Consider the following 6,856-nt stretch of genomic DNA (forward strand, 5'->3'; position numbering starts at 1 on the left):
ATTAGTGGAAAATATTTTCGAGGGTAAGGACTTAAGAGATATGCATGAAGATATGAGTTCTTCTGACGATGAAAAAGGACGGAATCTGGTCCCCTGACGTAGAGGGTGCTGCTGAGTTGCCGCGAACATCCCGGGCTGGGAGCTTACCCAGAGCTCCGGTAGGCGGTAATGCGGTGGATCGAATTAGGGATCAACTGGTGGATCTGGTACACCATCGGTCGCCCAGTGTCCTTGATTTCAAGGCGATCATCGGGGCGGAGGAGCAACTTCAGTTTCTGGGCCACAAAAGTCGTCAAAAGCTGAACCTAGAACGGGATAAAGTGGCGGAGTCAGCTATGAAAGCAGCTTTGGCCCAGCGGCCCAAACCTATCGCGCATCTCAGGAGATGGGAGTCCGGGGTTGCGAGGTGTGCAAAGAGTCCAAAGCGCCGAACTTCAGGATACAGGTCGGAGTCTGAACAAGGGTAGAGACGGAAAGGCCATTCCAGAAGCTGTACATTGGTTTTCTGGGCAAGTATCCGTGGTCCAAGAGTAGGCACTTCTTTATGTACACCTTATTAAAGGGAATGAAGGAGGCGACGCGTCGAAAGTAGTGAATTTCATGGTAAATGAGGTATTTTACAAGTTGGGATGCACATCTGCCGGAGATTGAGGTGGCCATCCGAAACACTGTCCACTCAGCCACAGGAGAACCGCCGTTCTTGACCGTATTTGGCATTCACATATTCCTCAACGGTTCCAGCTACAAGTTAGCCAGAGTGGCGGAGTCAGCTATGAAAGCAGCTTTGGCGCCAGCGGCCCAAACCTATCGCGCATCTCAGGAGATGGGAGTTAGCCAAGCTTTGAGAGAGGAAATTAAGAACGGCTTTATGGACATGATGAAGTTGCTGAATGACGTCCTTAGGCCAGTAATCAGTTGACAGCAGCCGCTCCAGGAGAGCGCAAGTAACCAAGCATCGATTGTGCCCACTCCGTCGTGTCCAGAAGGCAGCGCAAAGACCGGCAGAGTTGCCGCCCAGGCAGCGACCTCGACCGCCGGTGAACGACACTCTGGGGATCCATAGTAGCCTGAGCCAGGAACCGGAGTATCTTCCGGAGGATAGGTGAGGAGTGATCGCATGGCCGTGGCGCATCGAGGGCCGAAGGACGGAAGTTTTCCGGGACGAGCCGCGGCTGTACGCCAACGCGGGAGCCGGCAACTGGAACCACTACATCCGAGTGGACCGCTGGAACATCTCTTTCGGCGACGAGGACGACCGCCATCCCGTAGACGATTCTATGGAACTTCCAGTTCTTCCTACCCGGCAGAGTGAAGAAGTGGTATTGGGTATACGTACGCCACTCTGGGGATCCATAGTAGCCTGAGCCAGGAACCGGAGTATCTTCCGGAGGATGGGTGAGGAGTGATCGCACGGCCGTGGCGCATCGAGGGCCGAAGGACGAAAGTTTTCCGGGACGAGCCGCGGCTGTACGCCAACGCGGGAGCCGGCAACTGGAACCACTACATCCGAGTGGACCGCTGGAACATCTCTTTCGGCGACGAGGACGACCGCCATCCCGTAGACGATTCTATGGAACTTCCATTTCTTCCTACCCGGCAGAGTGAAGAAGTGGTATTGGGTATACGTACGCCACTCTGGGGATCCATAGTAGCCTGAGCCAGGAACCGGAGTATTTTCCGGAGGATGGGTGAGGAGTGATCGCACGGCCGTGGCGCATCGAGGGCCGAAGGACGAAAGTTTTCCGGGACGAGCCGCGGCTGTATGCCAACGCGGGAGCCGGCAACTGGAACCACTACATCCGAGTGGACCGCTGGAACATCTCTTTCGGCGACGAGGACGACCGCCATCCCGTAGACAATTCTATGGAACTTCCATTTCTTCCTACCCGGCAGAGTGAAGAAGTGGTATTGGGTATACGTACGCCACTCTGGGGGCCGAAGGACGAAAGTTTTCCGGGACGAGCCGCGGCTGTATGCCAACGCGGGAGCCGGCAACTGGAACCACTACATCCGAGTGGACCGCTGGAACATCTCTTTCGGCGACGAGGACGACCGCCATCCCGTAGACGATTCTATGGAACATCCATGTCTTCCTACCCGGCAGAGTGAAGAAGTGGTATTGGTTTACGTACGCCAATCTAGCGTGTACAACTGGGAAGTGCTGTCTAGAGGTCGTGGAAACGCTGGGAGTTACCGTCCTGTGAAGTACCAAGGCGTAAGTAAGCCGGTCACCTTTTCCCGTAACGAGAAAACTGCGTTCTTCGGAGTCGCTGGAAGTTCCAAGATAAGTTTTGTGCTTAAAAGTAAATAAAAGAGAATGATAGGATAGTTAATATAGAGTGCGGTATTTATTATTGATCATTCATAGGGCAACCGGGGTCCCGACACAAAGAGCCCCGGGAGTAAAGTAAATAATCGGGAGTTTCACTACATTCTTGGGAGTTATACTACAATACTCTACATACTAGACACGGTTTGGCTGCCAGCCACCGGTGCTACGCACAGAGGCCAGAACGCCCTTCGCACATCCAGCATTTACCAGTGAGTCAGTTCCGGACTACAACGTCCACCCCACCTTGGGATCTCGCGGTCCTCGCATCGCGGCGTGCAGAGTTACCGCCATTTGTCTTACGCAACTCACCCAGTGCGCCAGGTATCCATCTTGAAGACCCATATTGCCGATGAGCTCCGGCGACCGACTATATTCGTCCTCCACGCCGGGTCAGCAGTGGCTGAAAATTTAAAACAGTTAAAGCAAACGATCAGTTCATCATCTTCCATTTCTACCCTTTGATTGAAGTGAAACTTTTCAACGCCGGAGATGTTTGATCTTTAAATTATATATTTTGATAAATAAGATTTGAATGTAACAACAGAATAAAATTGATAAAATGAAGTGCGCACAGAAAAAAGGAAGCTCCAAAGAGCTTGTCAAACAGATTCCAACATGTCATTGTATGCTTCGCTTATGCTGGCTACCACTGATGTACAGTATACAAGTCATGATACAACAGTCGATTTTAACTTAATCTGTTAAATAATATTCAATTTACAGTACAGTTATGTACCTTTTGGCCTGCCCCTTCCATTCCCCAGGAGCTCCTCAGGATTAGGTGAGCCAGCACGCACGCCTCGCGTGGGTCTTTTTGAGGGCTGCGTTTCCTCTTCGGTGCCTCTAGTCTTTTCCTAGCAACAGATCCTCTGCTTTGACCGCATAAATATTGCAGACAGAGGCCAAGTTTTGGTCTTGAAGGCTGAGGAAGGATAGACCGGTTAGGAGGAACATGAATATAAATTATTGTACTCACCATGTTCATTAAATGTTCGTAAAACCCACAATGTGTGGGTAAGTTGTGCCAGTGGAGGAGATGGCACCACCGTAGTCGCGAGGAGGGGCTCCGTTCGAGCGAGAATGGGTGGTGCCTAGCAGCATCTAAAGGGTACCCATTGTTGGGAGGGAGCGCTTGGCTAAGTCATCAATAGCTTCCAAGTAAAACCCATTTTTCTGTCAATATTTGTATATATCTTTATCTATGTTTAAGTTTTTGTTCTTAGAGATTACCGATAATGACGTGAGACAGCAGAGTTTTCGATATTTTATGTTGCGAGTTGTGGCATTAGGGATACTCCGCCCTGGGAAAGGTTGTTGCAGTTCGGATCATAACGGCGCTCAATTTAAACTAAATAAATTGTCAAGGCGACGACGTCTCGCCCACTTATGACCCTGACGCTCCCGTCATCCCGAACTGTGGCTTGCAAAATAAATTGCAATTGAGGGAGTGGTGACGGGGGAGTCAGCTGAGTAGGAATGTCGAAAATAGAGCGGGAGGCTGTTCCGCGAACATTGACGAGGTATTTCTCCTGATCACGGGTTTACCAGTAAACCAGAGATGGCATATTGGCCAAATGCAAGATTTGCATCACTGGAGACACTGAAGAAAATCGGTGATAATTTCTGTGATCAAGTGGTTGTAAAGTTTGTATTTTTTTATACATTTATTTTAAATGATTTTTGTTAGGATGTTGGGTTCTGGGTTTTTCTTCCCGTCCTTGACTTCTAATTTTATTTCGGTTTATATACTTATTGCGTAGCCGTGGCCCGTGGCAACCCCACGGTTATCTGAACTTAAGATAGAAAGCGAGGACGGGAAAGAAAACCCAAAAGAACCCAAGCCAGCCGAGGTCTTTAACTGGCGGCTATCACAACGGGTGATACATAGTTCAATTGACGAACGGCTAGGCGGCGACGGTAGAATAGGGGTTTTGGTGAAAAAGCAGGACGAGTTAAGATAAGGAAACAAAAGAATAGGAAAATTTGAAAGGGTGTTCGGCAAGCAAGGCGTTTGAAATTCAGGAAGATTTGTTTTATTGTTATTTATTTTCGTTACTAGTTATTATCGTATTTATTTATTTATTTTGATATTTATTATCGTATTAATTTGTTATTCCATTTATTTATCTTTGTATACATATAAATTATTAGTGGAAAATATTTTCGAGGGTAAGGACTTAAGAGATATGCATGAAGATATGAGTTCTTCTGACGATGAAAAAGGACGGAATCTGGTCCCCTGACGTAGAGGGTGCTGCTGAGTTGCCGCGAACATCCCGGGCTGGGAGCTTACCCAGAGCTCCGGTAGGCGGTAATGCGGTGGATCGAATTAGGGATCAACTGGTGGATCTGGTACACCATCGGTCGCCCAGTGTCCTTGATTTCAAGGCGATCATCGGGGCGGAGGAGCAACTTCAGTTTCTGGGCCACAAAAGTCGTCAAAAGCTGAACCTAGAACGGGATAAAGTGGCGGAGTCAGCTATGAAAGCAGCTTTGGCCCAGCGGCCCAAACCTATCGCGCATCTCAGGAGATGGGAGTCCGGGGTTGCGAGGTGTGCAAAGAGTCCAAAGCGCCGAACTTCAGGATACAGGTCGGAGTCTGAACAAGGGTAGAGACGGAAAGGCCATTCCAGAAGCTGTACATTGGTTTTCTGGGCAAGTATCCGTGGTCCAAGAGTAGGCACTTCTTTATGTACACCTTATTAAAGGGAATGAAGGAGGCGACGCGTCGAAAGTAGTGAATTTCATGGTAAATGAGGTATTTTACAAGTTGGGATGCACATCTGCCGGAGATTGAGGTGGCCATCCGAAACACTGTCCACTCAGCCACAGGAGAACCGCCGTTCTTGACCGTATTTGGCATTCACATATTCCTCAACGGTTCCAGCTACAAGTTAGCCAGAGTGGCGGAGTCAGCTATGAAAGCAGCTTTGGCGCCAGCGGCCCAAACCTATCGCGCATCTCAGGAGATGGGAGTTAGCCAAGCTTTGAGAGAGGAAATTAAGAACGGCTTTATGGACATGATGAAGTTGCTGAATGACGTCCTTAGGCCAGTAATCAGTTGACAGCAGCCGCTCCAGGAGAGCGCAAGTAACCAAGCATCGATTGTGCCCACTCCGTCGTGTCCAGAAGGCAGCGCAAAGACCGGCAGAGTTGCCGCCCAGGCAGCGACCTCGACCGCCGGTGAACGACACTCTGGGGATCCATAGTAGCCTGAGCCAGGAACCGGAGTATCTTCCGGAGGATAGGTGAGGAGTGATCGCATGGCCGTGGCGCATCGAGGGCCGAAGGACGGAAGTTTTCCGGGACGAGCCGCGGCTGTACGCCAACGCGGGAGCCGGCAACTGGAACCACTACATCCGAGTGGACCGCTGGAACATCTCTTTCGGCGACGAGGACGACCGCCATCCCGTAGACGATTCTATGGAACTTCCAGTTCTTCCTACCCGGCAGAGTGAAGAAGTGGTATTGGGTATACGTACGCCACTCTGGGGATCCATAGTAGCCTGAGCCAGGAACCGGAGTATCTTCCGGAGGATGGGTGAGGAGTGATCGCACGGCCGTGGCGCATCGAGGGCCGAAGGACGAAAGTTTTCCGGGACGAGCCGCGGCTGTACGCCAACGCGGGAGCCGGCAACTGGAACCACTACATCCGAGTGGACCGCTGGAACATCTCTTTCGGCGACGAGGACGACCGCCATCCCGTAGACGATTCTATGGAACTTCCATTTCTTCCTACCCGGCAGAGTGAAGAAGTGGTATTGGGTATACGTACGCCACTCTGGGGATCCATAGTAGCCTGAGCCAGGAACCGGAGTATTTTCCGGAGGATGGGTGAGGAGTGATCGCACGGCCGTGGCGCATCGAGGGCCGAAGGACGAAAGTTTTCCGGGACGAGCCGCGGCTGTATGCCAACGCGGGAGCCGGCAACTGGAACCACTACATCCGAATGGACCGCTGGAACATCTCTTTCGGCGACGAGGACGACCGCCATCCCGTAGACGATTCTATGGAACTTCCATGTCTTCCTACCCGGCAGAGTGAAGAAGTGGTATTGGTATACGTACGCCAATCTAGCGTGTACAACTGGGAAGTGCTGTCGAGAGGTCGTGGAAACGCTGGGAGTAACCGTCTTGTGAAGTACCAAGGCGTAAGTAAGCCGGTCACCTTTTCCCATAACGGGAAAACTCGTTCTTCGGAGTCGACTTCTGGCGGACGTTTGAACTATCTCCAACCGTTGTAGGGTAGTCGGTGGCGAGAGACTTCAAGGAAGCTCAAATAATCCATGGAGCACTAGGGCGATCAGAAAGATGAGGAGGTAAGGGAGAAACCCGAGACCTGGAGCCTTTCTGCTGTGGAAAAGCTGGCATTAGATATGATCAAGGAAGGGTTCCTTACCTTTGACAGGGTGGCCATTAAGGATGCATACATAGATCAGACCTATAGACGCAGGTGGACTGCTGCGGATGGATGCTGGGCGAGTTTTGCCAATTCAGAAGATGCCTTACCCGAAATCCATGAAGG

This window comes from Drosophila biarmipes, unplaced genomic scaffold, assembly GCF_025231255.1.
Source record: "Drosophila biarmipes strain raj3 unplaced genomic scaffold, RU_DBia_V1.1 ptg000017l, whole genome shotgun sequence".
Classification (NCBI taxonomy): domain Eukaryota; kingdom Metazoa; phylum Arthropoda; class Insecta; order Diptera; family Drosophilidae; genus Drosophila; species Drosophila biarmipes.